Source organism: Balaenoptera physalus (genome assembly GCF_965194825.1).
Source record: "Balaenoptera physalus genome assembly, chromosome: 2".
Classification (NCBI taxonomy): Eukaryota; Metazoa; Chordata; class Mammalia; order Artiodactyla; family Balaenopteridae; genus Balaenoptera; species Balaenoptera physalus.
This window is the reverse complement of record NC_138883.1, coordinates 69,593,091-69,610,798: the sequence shown is the minus strand read 5'-3', so window position 1 is coordinate 69,610,798 and position 17,708 is coordinate 69,593,091. Positions and strand designations below refer to the sequence as shown.

Sequence of the window (17,708 nt, the reverse complement as noted above, 5' to 3'; positions counted from 1 at the left end):
GACATTTCTTGGAGAACTAGAGCAAGTAATCCTAAAATTCATATGGAAACACAATAGACCCCAAATTGCCTAAGCAGTCTTGAAAAAAAGAGCAATGTAGGTATAACCCTCCCAGAATTCAGACTATACTAAAAAATCTACAGTAATCAAAACAGCTGGTATTAGCACCAAAACAGACACATAGATCAATGGAACAGAGTAGAGAACCCAGAAATGAACCCACACTCTTTTGGTTAATGAATCTATGACAAAGGAGGCAAGAATATGCAATGGAGAAAAGACAGTCTCTTCAACAAGTGACACTGGGAAAACTACACAGCCACATGTAAAACAATGAAATTGGAACATTCCCTTACACCATATACAAAAATAAACTCAAAATGGTTTAAAGACCTGAAACCATAAAACTCCTAGAAGAGAATATAGGCAGAATACTCTTTGACATAAATCATGGCAATATTCTCTTGAATCAGTCTCCTAAGACAAAAGAAACAAAAACAAAAATAAACAAATGAGATCTAATTAATCTTAAAAGGTTTTTCACAGCAAAGGAAACCACTGACAAAACAAAAAGACAACCTATGGAATGGGAGAAAATAATTGCAAATGATGCAACTGACAAGTAATTAATATCCAAAATATACAAACAGCTTATACAACTCAATATAAAAAAAAAAAATCAGAAAATGGGCTGAAGACCTGAATAGATATTTCCCCAAAGAAGACATAGAGATGGTTAACAGGCACATGAAAATATGCTCAACATTACTAGTTATTAGAGAAATGCAAATCAAAACAAAATTGAGATATTACCACATGCCTATCAGAATGGCTATCATCTATATGTCTACAAACAACAAATGCAGGAGAGGATGTGGAGAAAAGGGAACCCTTGTACACTATTGGTGGGAATGTAAATTGGTACACCCACTGTGGAAAACTATGGAGGTTTCTCAAAAAATTAAAAATAGAACTACCATATGATCCAGAAGTTCCATTCCTGGGTATGTATCTGGAAAAAACAAAAACACTAATTTGAAAAGATACATGCATTCCAAATTCATAGCAGCACTATTTATAATAGCCGAGACACAGAAGCAAACCAAGTGCCCATCAACAGACCAATGGATTAAGAAGATGTGGTGTGTGTAGACACACCACACACACAAACACACACTGGAATACTACTCAACCATAAAAAAGAATAAAGTAATACTGCCATTTGCAGCAATGTAGATGGACCTAGAGAATATTATGCTTAGTGAAATAGAAATATACAAACACTGTATGATGTCACTTATATGTGGAATCTAAAAAATAATACAAATGAATGTATATGCAAAACAGATATAGAAAACAAACTTGTGGTTACCAAAGATGAGAGGGGAACAGGGAGGGCCAAATCTGCTGGAGGGCCAACAGATATAAGCTATTATATATAAAATAGATAAACAACAAGGATATACTGTATAGCACATGGAATTACATCCACTGTCTTGTCATAACCTATAATGGAGTATAATCTGCAAAAATACTGAATCACTATGCTGTATTCCTAAAACTAACATAATATTGTAAATCAACCATACTTCAATTAAAAAATAATACAAAAATTAAAATTTTTTAAAAGGAGGTTCAGTTAAAGTAAACAGCAGTCTAAATCATCAAAGGCAGTTCCCCATATCTTTCCTTCCCTATCCAGAATATGCCCAGAATAGATGAGATTCAGGGAGTTCTTCACACTGAAGAAAGTGTTTAGATTATAGAACATGTTCATTCTATACTCCAGAGTGTTGAAAAGCCTATGTGACATTCTCCAGGAAGCCAAGTCTTAGCCCTTGGGTTTTACTTAGAATAGCTAATCCTTAGTGAGGGACATTCTGCTAAGGACATTTCAGAGATAAAAATACATTAGTATATTTATTCAGAACTCCAACTGAAATTAGATCAGGTCACCTGATTCTTTTCTCTTCCCTAAAAGGTCTCCCTCTGCACCCATGCAGGATAGATGGCAGGTCAGCTGCTCTAACTCCCTCCCATGAAGTGAAATTTTTACAGAAAAGTAAAGAAAGTTTTATTCCTGCACCTTACCTATGGGGATTTGATTTCAATTTCATGTCATTTAACTAGTTCAATATTGACCATGATCTGTCTCCTTTAGTTTAAATACTGTTTTGTCATTTTTTTCCATGAGACAACAGGCGCCTCTACACTAGTCTTCTTTCTAAAAATCCTATTTCTTGTCACTTTGATTTGAGTTCATATTTTGGAAATCTTAATAAAGTCCTCACATGTGGAAGGAAGATTTAAGCTGACATCAAGATAGAAAGAGTATATATAAGCATATAAAACTTCAGTAACAAATTTTTAAAGTTGAAACCATTGTGAAATAGGTTTTATTAAGGATAGAAAAGTCACACTAAACTATGCTATGAAAACATTTTCAATGCAGCATAGAGAGTATGCAGCTCCTACTGTCTACATACATGGTATGCATTTAATTTAAAACTACAATTCTAAAAGTGCTATCCAAGTTAGAGTTGATAAAATACGTCAGGAATATTCGTAAGCAAGCAAATAGGTGTAAGATCCAAGAAGTAAATGCTAAAATTAAAATTTAAAGTAGTTAAAAGTCTCATTAGTCAAAATTTACTAAAAGCATTGCATTTTTTCTTGCAATAGCTGGACTAGATTTTATTTCTTGCCTTGAAAGAGTTTGCCAGGTTTTTTAGTGGTGTCTCTTGCATAATTCTACACTGCAACATGATAAATAAATCTTTAGTACTGCCTACTTGATTATTTTCTACATTTCAAAAGAACCTCTTGGTTCTGTACTTTTTTGTTGTTGTTACAAATTTTGATTGTTTTTTTATTGATTTTTATTGGTTCAAGTCAGTAAAGATTAATAAATTTTTTTTTAGATTGAAACCCATTTGGAAATACATTTAAATTCACTGTATTTTATCTGATAATTTGGACTCTGAGATAAAATAATATTATGTAGGGAATTTCTTCAAAATAATTTGGGATGATGACATACTCCTAACAAGATCTGAAATGAGCTGATAATTATTAAAACTGGTTTAAGAGTACTTGAAGTTCATTACACTATTCCTTGACTTGAAAATGTTACACTTGAAAATTTTTATAACAAAAGTTTTTAAAAATTTAAAATGGGCTGTGAAATTCCTATCAGGCTATACTCTCTTGGTATTTTAGTACCTTGTTCTAGTCACTCTGAGAAATACCTTCACCATTTATTGCCAAGAATTTTCTTTTTTAGCCCTGATTCAACACCAGTAAAAAAATATTTGATGAGCTATTAATTTTATTATTTGTGATGATTTGGCTTTCTGTCCCATCCCTCTTAAGTCTCTCATTGCTGTTTAAAAAATTAATTCCCAGAACATCTCAAGAGACAGCTTCAGATGTTTCTATTTTGTTACTATTTTAGAAGAAGAAAAGACACTTAAAGACTTGTTCAAGGTCACAAAGCAATTTGCTGTACAAATCAGCCTAGGAAACCAAAACTTCATGGTCCTGGAAATGAGTACTAATCATTGGAGATTTCCTTGATTGAGACTAAACTTGAATTGTTGCTTGGATTGAGACTAAATTAGATTATAGGTAGGCCTGTACTTTTCCATGCTCTTCTCTGAGAGTCATTGGTAGTTATGCACTAATTCAGATGAGTCACCTCCAAATGTAAATCAAAAAGATGTTTGGCAATAACTACAGGCTTTGTGGATCCAAGTAGAAACTTTCTGGCAGTGCTCTCCATCAATCATACATTTATGACTCATATCAGTCATCATGAGTAATGGTTGTCAATGTCACCAACACAGACCCTGGATGAATAATCAATGTCATACATACACCCTAGGGAGGTAAGTTGCAGTAGTTAATCAGATTGATATTGTCACATCCATGAAAATAGTGAAGGTCTTACAATTATATTTAGATCATATAATGAGAGTATTTCCTGTTCTGATAGCTATAATCCTTCTCTAATGAATAAACAATCAAACATTTTGAGTCAATATGTTAAGCTTTGACTGAAATATATATATTTCAGGATTAGTACCAAGGTTACTTCATTAAAATAGATTTCCCGGGGGAACAAATTGCCAAAGTACTGCCCTGAAGAAAATGCTGAGATATAAAATGCGTTAATACATCCCCATTTGCCCTCAATTAGTGAACTATGGTACAGAATATTTTAATTTGAAGTTTCATAAAGGCTAATAAATATCATGAAATTATTTCAGACCTGGCTCTTAAAAAGGGAAATAAAATGGTAACTGCTATTTCCAATTAAATGAAGTGTTAGTTATCAGTGCCACGTAACAAATTATCACACTTAGAGGCTTATAACAGCACCCATTTACTAACTTACAGTTCTGTAGGTCAGAAATCCAGCACGGCCTGGCTAGGTTCTCTCCTCAGAGTATCACAAGGCTAAAATCAAGGTATAAGCCAAGCTGAGTTCTTGTGTGAGAGATCTGGGGAAAAGCCAATTCATTCTTGGAGCTGGCAAAATTCACCTTCTTGCTATGGTAGGCCTGAAGTCCTATTTCCTTGCTTGCTATCAGCCAGAACCACTCTTAGCTCCTAGAGGCTGCCCACATTCCTTGCCATGCAGTCTTCTTCATCTTCAATTCAGAAACAGCAAATCAAATATTCCTCATGCTTTGTATCTCTGACTTCGTCTTCTGTGACCAGCCAGAGAAAAATCTCTGCTTTAAAGAGATCATTTGATTAAAGCTGGCCCACCTGGATTATCTCTCTGTCTCAGGGTTGGCTGACTTGGGACCTTAATTGCATCTTCAAAATTCCTTCACAGCAGCACCTGAATTACTGCTTGACTGAATAATTGGGATAAGGTGTGTGTTTACCAGGGGCCAGATCTTAAGGGGCCATCTTAGAATTCTGCCTATCACAAATGGTATTACATAAAATGAAATTGTACTATATCTTCTATATCCAAGTATTTATTCTAAATTAGTCAAATAACAACCTTTAAATTCCCTGTACACCTTCTTAGTCCATTTGGACTGCTATAACAGAATATCATAGACTGGTTAGCTTATAAACAACAGAAATTTATTTATCACAATTCTGGAGGCTGGGAAGTCCAAAATCAAGACAGATTCAGTGCCTGGTAAAAGCCCACTTCCTGGTTCACAGACGGCCAACCTCTTGCTGTGTCCTCACGTAGTGGAAGGAGCAAAAAGGAGCTCCATGGGATCTTTTTTATAAAGGCACTAATCGTATTCATGAGGGCTCCACCCTCATGAACTAATCAATTCCCAAAGGCCCAAACTCAAATATCACACTGGGTGTTAGGATTTAACATATGAATTTTGGGGGGACACAAATGTTCAGTCTATAGTACCTTGTTAATTCATATACACCTTACAAGTCTGGGGCATCAGGATTTTTTTTTTTTTTTTCCAAATTTTTTTTTTTAATTTATTTATTATTTATTTATTATTTATTTTTGGCTGTGTTGGGTCTTCGTTTCTGTGCAAGGGCTTTCTCTAGTTGCGGCAAGCGGGGGCCACTCTTCATCACGGTGCACGGGCCTCTCACTATCGCGGCCTCTCCTGTTGTGGAGCACAGGCTCCAGACGCGCAGGCTCAGTAGTTGTGGCTCACGGGCCTAGTTGCTCCGCGGCATGTGGGATCTTCCCAGACCAGGGCTCGAACCCGTGTCCCCTGCATTGGCAGGCAGATTCTCAACCACTGTGCCACCAGGGAAGCCCAGGCATCAGGATTTTGATTTGTTTTGTTTTTATTTATTCTGGCTGTTTTTAAAATTATTTGTTTTTTTCAGTTGGTCATATATAACATTTTTTACCTCTGTAATAAAGACCCTAGTTTAGCAATGCATTATTTTGCCCATCTACTGATACATCTAGGCTAAAGCATGTACTCCTATTTGCCAGCCCAATGGCCTTCTAATCAGTTTTGCAGATTGTCAGTATGACTGCTTATGACAAATGGTGCTTGTACATAGATGTAGAACAGAACAAATATAATTTACTATATTAGTACATTGAGTACTATCTGTAGCTAAAAGCAATGGTAATGGTTCTCCATATTTCTATCATGTTAACCTTTCGGTTTTTGTAGGCATTTATAGTTTACTACTGAAATGGAATAAAAGTCGGTCATCTTCTGATTGGTCTATCAGGCAAAGCACTATCATTTTTCTCATTAATTCTGGTAAGGACTGATTTTTTTTCTGAAAAAATATCAGGTAAGCTCAAGGTCTATCATAATTCAAAGATCCTTTGACTCATGAAAGTGGCATGAAAAGTAATCATATTTTAGAACCATCATTTTTATTGCATTAATATTAATTATTGGCAGGTGTAGTCTTCATGTAGTAATACCTGAGATGAACTCGTATACTGTCATAAAAATCATTGCTCATAAGAAATATATAGTTTCCAGAACACAATTTTTTAACCAAGTTCAAAGGAACTAGTCTTCTGAGAAACAAAAGTAAGAAAACAATATTGCTATTTCACAATGCTGCGTATATTAGCATTTGGTCATGATTGGTGGTAGGCAGAACTCAGAGGAGCTAGGCCAGAAAAAAGGTAAACTGTGTGATGTTCAGACAAAGAGCTAAAATCAAATACAATGTTGATTAGTTGAAATGAGTTTGGAATTCAGGGCCTCAAGCCAAGGTAGAAAGAACACCCAGTTGCCATATCAAAGAGTAAGAATTTGTGTCCAAAGATAAAGACTGGGCAAACACCTAGTCAGAAATAGAGTTTGCATGCCATTAAGGCTTTAGAATCAAAGGATCTTGACTGGATGTAAAAAGAATAATATTACAAAAACATGAATCAAATCTTTATTAAACCCTTCGATGTCTCCCCATTGAATTTAGTATTCTAAGTTCAAATTTCTTACTTTATCCATCAGAATTTGGATAGAAGAACAGGAGCCACACTGTGGAATTCCTTCTGTAATGGTTTAATTTAGGAATTAGGGACTTTGTACAACCATTTTAAGAGCTACAGCAGCCATCAGGTCAAGAGAGCTGCCATCAAATGATGGAGGGCTGACTCCAAAGCATGGCACATTGATATTCTTAAGAATCTTTGTTCATTGCTATGAACAAAATACACTTGATATTTTAATACTGATCTTACATCCTGAGAACTTGCTAAACATGTTAATTACTTCTAGTAGTTAATTTGGGGATTTTCTATCTATAGGATCATATCAATAAGAACAGTTTTATTCCTTCTTTTCCAGTATAGATGCCTTTAGCCACCCCCTCCCAATGTTTTTTTGCCTTATGAGTCAGCCAACTTTTCCTATAAAGGATCAGGTAGTAAATATTTTAGGTGGCACTATAGCACACGTTTTTGGTTTCTTTTACCCGAGCTGCCTCTGGCTATGTTTGAAAATCAGCTCTTTCCACCCTCCCCCGCCTCAGCCAGAAGTGTTACCCATTGCCCTCATTGTCCCTGCTTGTGCCTCTGGGGTCACTGGTGACTTGCTGCTACCAGTGTCACTGCTGTCGCTGACATCACCACATGGGGCACCGGAATGGTGGGTGCCTCTACTGTGTCTGGGGTTTCCTGGGTCATGGGCACCACCACCACAGGGGAAGGGAGGGGGGAAGCCAGGGTCGCAGCCTCTGCCATGTCTGGGGTTGTTGAGTTCAGGGGCACCACCTCTGTAGTCAGGGGGACCAGAGTCACAGGTGCCTCTGCAACTGGAGGGACTACAGGCCCAGTGCCACTGCTGCCCAGTTCCCTGTGGCCACAGTCACCACTGAGGCCAGGAGGCCAGAGTTATGAGCACCACCTCCCCTGCTGCTACCGGGTTCTCTGGGGCTGTGGGCTCAGCCTCCATGGCTGGGAGGCCAGGATCCTGTGCACAGCCTCCACTGTTTCCCCAGTTCCTCCTTCTCTACATTTTCCAGCCCCTCCACCTTCAGACATGCAGGTGTGTGGAACTCTGGCATCCTGGTGTGTTGAGCAGAGGAACTCAACTTTGTTGAGTTATAGATGTTTTACTGGTTGTAGACTGAAGGGAAGTGACAAAGGGAGTGTCTCACACCACCACGACATCACTCTCCTGAATCCATAGTGTGTCTCTTATAGAGAGCATATAGTTGGATCTTGATTTATTTATTTAATCTGATCATCTCTGCCTCTTGATATGAGTGCTCTGCCTATTCACATTTAATGTCATTATTGATATGACTGGTTTACATCTTTGTTAGTCTTTTATCATGTCTTTCTTTCCCTGTTCCTCCTTTACTGTTTTCTTTTGTGTTACATAAAACTTTTTAGTTTAATATTTTAATGCATCTTGATATATTAATACATTTATTTAAATTATTTTCTTAGAGACTTGTATATGGGTTATTTATCACAATTTGCTTCAGGTTAGTAATTCCTGAACTAAATTCCTGTAAAATACAGAAAATTTGCTCCAGTATAGCTCTATTTCCTCTTCCCTCCATTGTGCTGCAGTTGTCATATATATTACATTTATATATATTTTTAAACCATCATACTTTTCTTCATAAAGTCTTACATTCTTTATAAAATTAAGAAAAAGAAATAGAAAAAATATATATTTATGTTGTCTATTTACCATTTCCTGTACTTTTAATTTCTTCTTGTAGATTTGAGTTTCCTCGCCATGTCATTTTCTTTCAGTGTAAATAACTAAAAGTTTTTAGTATTTAGTATTTCTTGTACGAAAGCTCTGCTTATACAAATTCTTTCAGTCTTTGTTTACCTAGGGATGTGTTTATTTGCCCTCATTTGTTCTTGAAAGATAATTTTGCTGGACATAGATTTCCTGAGTAGCAAGGTTTTTGTTTCATTTTGTCTTCATACTTTGAATATACCATGCCACTGCCCTCTGGCTTCTATTGCTCATAATGAGAAATCAGCCATTCTGTTAACTGTTATTCCTTTATCTTTTTCCCTTGATATGTTCAAGATTTTCTCTTGGTCTTTCAAAAGTTTTATTTTGAAACATGTATTTCTTTGTGTTTATCCTACTTGATGATTGTTGAGCTACATAATACTCCATGCTAATATTTTCCAACAAATTTTAGAAGTTTTTAGCCATCATTTCTAATATTTTTCTGTTCTTTTTCTTCTTCTCCTCTCCTTCTGTATTTTCATTGCACAAATGCTCTTATTCTTAATGATGTCCCATAGCTCTCTTAGGCCCTGTTCATTTTTCTTGAATAGTTTTTCTTTCTATTTCTTAGACAGGATCATTTCTTTTGACCTATCCTCAAGTTCATTGAGTCTTCTGCCATCTCAAATCTGTTGTTGACCCCCTCTAAGTAAAATTTTCATTTTACATGGCTTCCCAGAACACCTATGATATGTGAAAAGTCTGTATTCCATTCAGTCTCTCGTGAACAATTATGCAGTCTTCCAGGGATGTGAGAAAGGTTATCAAGCCCTCCTATGACTACCTCATTTCCTGGTTGTTCTTGTTAAAATTTTGTCCAGGTCTCTGTCTGCTGCTTGCTGCAGCCAGAATGGCAACCTCAGGCTAGCTGAGCTATTGGCCTTCCCTGGTAGCTTGCCATCAAGTTCACTACTTTTACTGACAACACTGCTGAGTACAGGTTTTTCATCTTCTACTCCAAATCAAAAAAGACCCCTGCAAAAGTAAAGACTCTGGTTTTCCTAGCCTGCCCCACCCTGGTACAATAACTGCATTATACAAACTGGGAAGCAAGGGAATAGCCCTAGGCAAGAATGTCAGGACTTCCCACTGATCTCTCCTAAAGTTCAGTAATTTTTCATGAATTAACACGTCTCACTTTGTTACACGCCTCTGGTAGTTTTCCAGAGCTCTGAAATGGTTGTTTTTGACAAAACGTCTAGTTTGCTTCTAGTTGCTTCTTGAGAAAAGAATTTGTTGACTTCCTCATGTTGCCATACCAAAAGTTCTACCTCAGTCATGACTTTTTGATCTAAGGTCAAGGGCTATCTTATCTCCATATTAGTTTTAAGTAATGTACTGCCATGTTTATGGTTTGTCTTCCTTAAATGAGATTCTGAGCGAAGCAATTTTCAGTTTCATTACCCAGTTGAATGAGAACTCAGTGGCAAAAAAAAAAGTACCAATTAACTAAATGAAAAGTTCTAGCTGTGAATTTATCTTCAGGGCAAACTGCAATGATTTGAAGGACAGCAGTGGGAGGCAAAGTATACAAGAAAGACAAAACAAACACTCTGGAAGTTGAACCTGCCTATACTGTACATTAAAAACTATAGATAGATGGATGGATTTTATAGACAATATACATGATATACATGCTCATTTTTAATATACAAGCATATAATTTATTTAGACTGTAACTTGGACTTAATGTAGGTCATTGAATTAATTAGAATAAATTAATCTTAAACAGATATGGTAATTTTATTTATAAAATAGTTATCAAGTTTAATTCTATTACTTGAGAGTATAACATGTTTAAGAATAGTTTTCTTAAACATATCTGCCATCCATTTACCATAATAAAAATGTTGCCTGGTAAAAAGTAGACAAACTTATATGGTTGCCAAGAAAAGTAAAGATATATAGTAAATCAATTTTAAAAATTGAAAACAATTAAAAGTTGGGGGAATAAAGCAATTTTTAAAATGTATTACTACCACATATTGCCAAATATGTGGGAAATCATGGGAACTCTCTGTATGCTAATGGGAGAATAAATTACTACAGCCACTTTGGAGAACAATTCACTATTATCTAATGAAGTTTTTAAAAGCACAATCATACAACCCAGTAATTCCATTTCTTCCAGGAAGATATATCCAAGGAAAGGTCAATTAACATGTAAGTACTAGATCGAAATGTATGAAAACAGATTTTAAACATACCAATAAGTTTAAAAAAGCAAGTTAAAAAGATACTTACTATGTTACCATCTATATAATTTTTAAATGTATTTATTTATGAATAAACATAAGGAGTTAAGATTTAATATGAGAAAGTGGAAGAAAATATTCCAAATTCATAATAGAGGTTGACTCTGGAGGGGACATAAGGAGAATATAGTACTGGGAAGGAGTGGAAAGGTGACTTCATATCTTTCAGTAAAGATTATGAATTTAGAAAAGAAATGGAAATATTAATCCTGTTAATCCTTACTGATAATACATTATATTATCAGTATAATGGGTTATATTTTTCTTTGTATATTCCTTGTTCTTAATATGTAACTTTTTAAAAATATGGTAATATCAAAAACAAATGGGGCTATAAAACAGAATTGTTTAGCATACACACCCCAAATTACCAGCTAATAGTACCAACTAATAATACATTTCCAAAGTTTTGGCTTAAGGAATATGGGTGAATGATTGAATATTCAATAAATTCATCTATACCAACTCTTCTAGAGCACCTATATCAATACATTATTTACATTTAGCCTGTAATTATTTGGGGTACTGTATATGACACAAAAGCATTTTCACAGAGAGCCAATTAAAACAAAACTTGACATATTATTTTATCTTTTAAAAATATAAGCCTTCACAAGAGTCTAGATGAGTTATAGATTTCTCTTATTCCTCTAATATTTCAAAATGAAATATTGCACTAGAGCTAGCATCCTTTTTGGCAATTTGCCTCTAGAGCTCACACCTCATGAAAGCCTAACACTTTACCCTATCTAATTCCTATTCCATAGCAGTATTATAACCCAGAAAACAAATTTTTTTGTCCAAAGAATTGAAAGGGCAATCTAAATATTTTCAACAGATTAAGTAACAGCTGTTTGGCTATAAGGCATGATTTTTTTAACCTAATCTAGGAGTCAGGAGACCTATGTCATAGCTCTGGATGTCTATTTTGGGAACCTGAGCAAATTAGGGCCTTATCAGTAGGAGGAGGATGGAGGGGTGTACAGGTAACTTTAATTTCCTTCCATACATAAATTGCATACATGTCTATATGCATATGCATTAAGTTACCTGGGCAAGTCACTTACCACGGCTGTGCCTCAATTTCCTTGTCTTTAAAATACTAACTAACCTACCCAGAAGTATTAGTGTAAAATTAAAAGAGATAATACAAATAAAGTGCTTGGAACAGTGTTTGGCAGGTTACAAGTACTCAGTAAGTGGTAACTATGATTATCATTGTTATCACTATTTTCATTATTATCAGTAAGAGTTTTAACAACCCAAAAACCTGGTTTCATAAAAATTATTTGAAACATTTTCTTATTTATTGCTTCTTTCAGCAAATTCATCTAACTGCTTTAACCTTTATGTTTTTATGTTGATCAATGATGTGCATCCAACAAATAAAATAATTAAGATAGCAAGTATAATTAAACCACCTCAATTCCTCTGTAGAAAAAAATAAGTAGGACATAAATATCCAAATGCATTGAGTATGGAATTATAGTGTTTTACTGTTATGTTTCTAGTAGAGGAAAGTATCTAAACTTATAAGTAAACACACAATGAAATTTATAAGATATTCTCACTTCAGTAGATAGGTTTGTGTTCCTTAACGACTTACCCCACTTGCATTACGACAACCCTCTTCATGTTACTTCCTATATAAAAACAAATTCCTTTCCCAAATTCACAAAAAATTTTTCTTCTTTCACAATAACAACTACATTCTTAAAAGAACATTCAATCTGACCAAGTACAAGAGCCAGAATCTTTCAATAAGATTAACAAAAGACTATAATCTATCACCATATTGTACAGTGTATGCTGATTATAATCTGTATCAACAGTTCGTTTCATTTAGGCTCATTTATTTGTGTGACAGAGGCATTTACTACACACTGTTTATTCACATGCTCACCCACATTTCAGTGCCCTCCTACAGTTTGGCAGTGCCACTGCACTAGTTCTGGCCAACAGACTGTGCATAGAAATAATGTGTGTTCATCCTAGACTAAAGCATTGAAAAGCCAATATATAAACCTTCTGCTCTCCCTTCACCTGCTGCGGCAACAGTGGAACCTACTTATTGAGACGGCAAGATTTAAACAGCCTAGATTTCTAAGTCTACCCTTAGAAGGGTGCCATGCCATATAACAGCAGACTTTATGGGAAAGAGAAATTAACTTTTATGTGTTAAGCCACAGAGATGTCAGTTTTGTTTTTTAGCAGAGCATAGTCTCAAGGTACAGAGATACACTCAAGATGGCACAAAAAGAGATTTATAGTAAAGACACGTACAGACTGAAATTACAAATGGAAAGTAGTCACTCACAAAAACAAGATATGAACATAATTCAAAAATGGTCTAGAAGGGCTCCTTAGGGGGACAATAATGAACAAAAGGTTGGGAGTCACTGTTTTAGACCAGAGATTCTCTGTTGGGGTCAGTACCACTGCTTTGTGGTATACTTGAAAATGTATGGGAGTGCTCTTGGTGTCACACTGACTGGAGCGTGTCCCTGGTGTTTAAATACAGGCTAAGACTGCTAAACATCCTGCAGTGCGTGGGACATCCTCCACATGAGAGGAGCCAAGAGTTGTCCCAGAAAATTCAAGAAAAGAATGCTGTGAATCAGACATCATTCCTTTCTGCCTTCTTTGCCCTCATACATGAGTTTATATATTTTGCGACAGACAACACAACTCAGAAAGAACTAACACTCATCAGAGCAAGGTATCCTAATGTAGAGGGTGTCCTCAGTTATGTTCACAACATATGGAAAGGTGTTGCAATGGAACATTCAATTTCTGTTCCCAGTGACTCCTGAGTTTAAACCAGTTCAAGAAACATTTATTAATTATCCTCCATGTAGTATACACTAAAGCAGCTTTGTATAACAGCAGTGTGGGCACATTAGTTGTGCAGATACAGATTTTGGTTTCTATCCATGCCTCAACACATTAAACAGAATGAGCTCTGCTAATAATAATAATAATAATAATATTTTTTGAGGGGTTACTATTTTCCAGACACTGTGCTAAGCGTTAAATCATTTAAGCCTCATAACTAATGAGATAGATACTGTGATTATGATCCCCTCCCCTCCCCTTTTTTTTTTTTTGATGTGGACCAGTCTTAAATCTTTTATTGAATTTGTTACAATATTGCTTCTGTTTTATGTTTTTGGTTTTTGGCCGCGAGGCATGTGGGATCTTAGCTCCCCGACCAGGGGTCAAACCTGCACCCCCTGCATTGGAAAGTGAAGTCTCAACCACTGGACCTCCAGGGAAGTCCCTATGATTCCCCCTTATAACCAAGGGTTATAATTTACTTTTTTCCACTCCAGGTGTAAAACACATAGATCCCCCTTGTACAAATGAAGAAACTGCAGCCTAAAGAGGTGAACTCATTTTCCCAGTGTGACTCAATATATAACAAAGCTGGCATGTCAATTCAGGCAGTCTGAATCTACACACAAGATCTTAATTGCCACTTTATATTCTCTCCCAATTCATTTACAATTTCTGGTACTGTTTCTTCATCTAAAAAATAGGGATAGAAAAACTCCTTGCCTGCTATCATGAGAATTAAAAATGATACCATAGTTTTAATGACAGAAATAAGGTACAGAAATCATCTAAAATAGTAGACAGTCACTAAATTATATCCACTGTAATCCAGTATTATTCTATTTTTCATTGATTTCTCCCATCCTTGAAATTTCATGTATTTGATGGTTTAAACTATACAATTTAAAATTCACTCGTATCCTGTCTTGTCCTACTGGCTAATTGTTTCCTACACACTACAGCCTTCTTTTCCTACATAGTTAATTAACACATTTATGGATGAAAACAGTAACTTATATAGTACATATCCCACTTAATTTAGCAACTCTCAGTTAAACTTACCTTCAATTCTCTGTTGTCTTCTGATTGGTTGGTGAGACCTCTCTGAGTTCTTCTTGATTTGCTGAGTCACATTTCTTCCACTGTACCAACTAGCTTTCATGCTCAATCTTTCCACTTCAATGGCTGCCTTAAGGTCTAAAGCTGTGGAACAGGAAGGACGAGCAAACCCGTTGGTGAACATGATTCCTGACCTCAGTCGGTCCCTCCTCTGCAGAGCTTCTGGACCAGAGCCCGTTCCCCCTCACGACTTTTTAGGGATAAGTCTGGAGCGCCGACCTCCGACACCCCGGATCCGAAGCGCTTCCATCCCAGGATTCCCCTGCCAGCCCCGGTAAATCTCACGAGATCCTGCGAGATCAGGCTTCCTCTGGGAAGAGAGGTCGCAGCTGCAACACCTCAGGCCTGATTGCACCATTCTCTGAGCTGCTGCGGGCCCTCAGGAAATCCCAGCCCATCCTCTTCCTGCCCCTCCATCAGGACCCACACGTCTTACCCCACGCACACTTGAAATCACTTAGCACAGCCTGCGGGCTCCACCTGTGCCCTGTTGCCTTGCCTAGAAAACACCGCACTCCACCAATACGACCACGCCTCGGCCAGGCCAACAGGTGTCCCCGTGGCGTTCAAAACAAAACAAAAAATTCATACCCAAAACAGTTTTCGTAATAATAGTACATTTTATTTTTATTTGCCCAACTCCTATTTCTGTCAGTTGGTTTTAAATTCTAGATGATTTAAAAGGGGGGTTAAGAATTAAATCTCTAACCATTTCCAAAAAAATCCACGTCTAACTAGAATACTTTTTGTTTCCACACTTGTGGCTTAAAATATCTATTTTAAATGTTTATATTTCTACTTTAATAGCTGCCATATAATAAATGCAACTGAGTCTCTCTTTTGGTTATTTAGAAATCTGGTTTGTTTCTCACTGGACTAAGAAACAACTTAGGTAAAAGAAGCTGCTATAGTTTCTGATACACAATTCGTGTTTTTTTGTTTTTTTTTCTGTTTCGGCCCTGCCCGGTGGCTTGTGGGATCTTAGTTCCCGACCGGGGATCAAATGCACGCCGCCCTCGGCAGTGAAAGCACGGACTCCTAACCACTGGACCGCCAGGGAATTCCCGCAATTGGTGTTTAATGAATCTAATATGTTGGTGTCACCTGGTTGAGAAAGACTGGCTTAGCAACTGCTTATATACTCCGCAATCTAAAATTTAAATTAAACCTATACTAACTCTATATGTTATCATCATAAGCTGTATTTCTAAGTCTGCTTGTGAAGATGAACAAAGAGTTTTCCCTCAATATTAAAAAATGTTATTCAGTTCCAAAGATTCTTAAGCTTGAGACTCTGAAATTTTGTTATAGGATACAAACATTTATTAGAATGTCCTTATTTTAATAGAGAATACTTATTATGTGGGGTTTCGGGTAGAAAAGAAATAATTTCAAAATCAGTTATTTTCCTTCACACTTATTTCAAGGTCCATACAGGAAGACTTGAAGTGCTATGTGACCCATTTCCATAAGCTAGCAGCCACTGCCACATAATTTACGGTCATAGGTATGTAGATACAGTATTGTTCGTAGGTATGTATATACAGGGAACAAGTAGTGTTCTTTGGATACTCTGCGTTGGTCACATCAAGATTACTGTGGCACATTGCCAAAAAGAAAAAGAAAACAAGACCGGAATAAGTTGGCAATTTCGGAAAGAAAAACATTTATCCCAAGATAATGGTCACTCACTTCACATAAATCCTGTTTCCCTGCAAAAATTTATATATAATATCTCAGATTTATAATGAAGATATCCACTCTTCCAAATATCAGACTTTCCTCTTAGATCCCCAGACAGAAATTTAAAGATTCCAAACTTGAATTCAAGAAATACCCTTTCCCATATATCCCTCTTTCATATTTACATATGGATTGAGAATTAGCAGCATTAAATGTGATTCAGAGGTAACCTGGGAAAAATAAACAAAAGAAAACAAATTAATAGATTATATAACTATGAGTTTTTCTTATTTATTGTTTTTCTTACCAAACTAAAAAAGGATCTGTAGGTGTTTAATGTTTCCTACAGAGCATTTAAACACTAAAATTAAAAACAAGTATGTGGTAGGGTCAGCAATTAATTATTCTATCCTAAAATAGCTATTTAACAATTGTCCTTTATAACAGTTTTCTGTTATAAGTCCTAATGATGAATTGTTTCAAAATGCAATAAATGTGTAAGAACAAGTAAAGCTTTCCTTTAGAGTTCCAGGTGGCTATGTGTTGTGATCTTTCTGTTACCTTCCATTTTTACACAGATCAAAATTTTCCAAAGAGAATCACATTGGTTTTGTTTTTTCTGATTTGCAAGTTTAATATATTTTGATAAGAGGAAAGAGAGAAAAGATTATATCCCAAAGACATACCATTTTCATTTTCTAAGAGGCTTTATATTATGATAAAAGTGGTACTCTGTAACTTTGCAAATAGGTTGAAACCAATCAAATGACAAAGATTGTGTTTTTTCCACCAATTTTGGTCACTGTACATGATGAGTTTAAACATTTTCATAATATGATGTCATGGCTATTTTGGGAACTCGAATTTCAAGTCTTCGGGAAAAAGGTATTTCTTACATGATTTTAAAAAACTCTTCTGAAGTCTTTAGTTCTACTGGTCCCTTTTCAAAAGTATATAACATCAAAAGAGTTTTGGCTCCAACAGACACCAAAGTTTTCTGCCAAGATCAATTCTGCAATCTGCAAGTGACAATTTCCTCCTTACACAAAGAAGGCAGTGCAAAATCACAATTTATCTAATTAACATCCTACTCCAGTTGGCCTTCAATACTGCTGTTATTAATTAA

At 35.9% G+C, this 17,708-nt stretch overlaps 1 long non-coding RNA gene across 10 annotated transcripts in view; it reads right to left on the bottom strand.

Annotated features, from left to right (window-relative positions):
• Nucleotides 1-12,660: 12,660 nt before the first annotated feature.
• Nucleotides 12,661-17,708, bottom strand: part of LOC309656120 — a 64,553-nt gene continuing 59,505 nt past the window's right edge. For all 10 annotated transcript variants that reach the window (XR_014261137.1, XR_014261138.1, XR_014261139.1 and 7 more), the window contains one exon: nt 12,661-16,812. This is a non-coding gene — a long non-coding RNA (uncharacterized lncRNA). The remainder of the gene's footprint in view (nt 16,813-17,708) is intronic.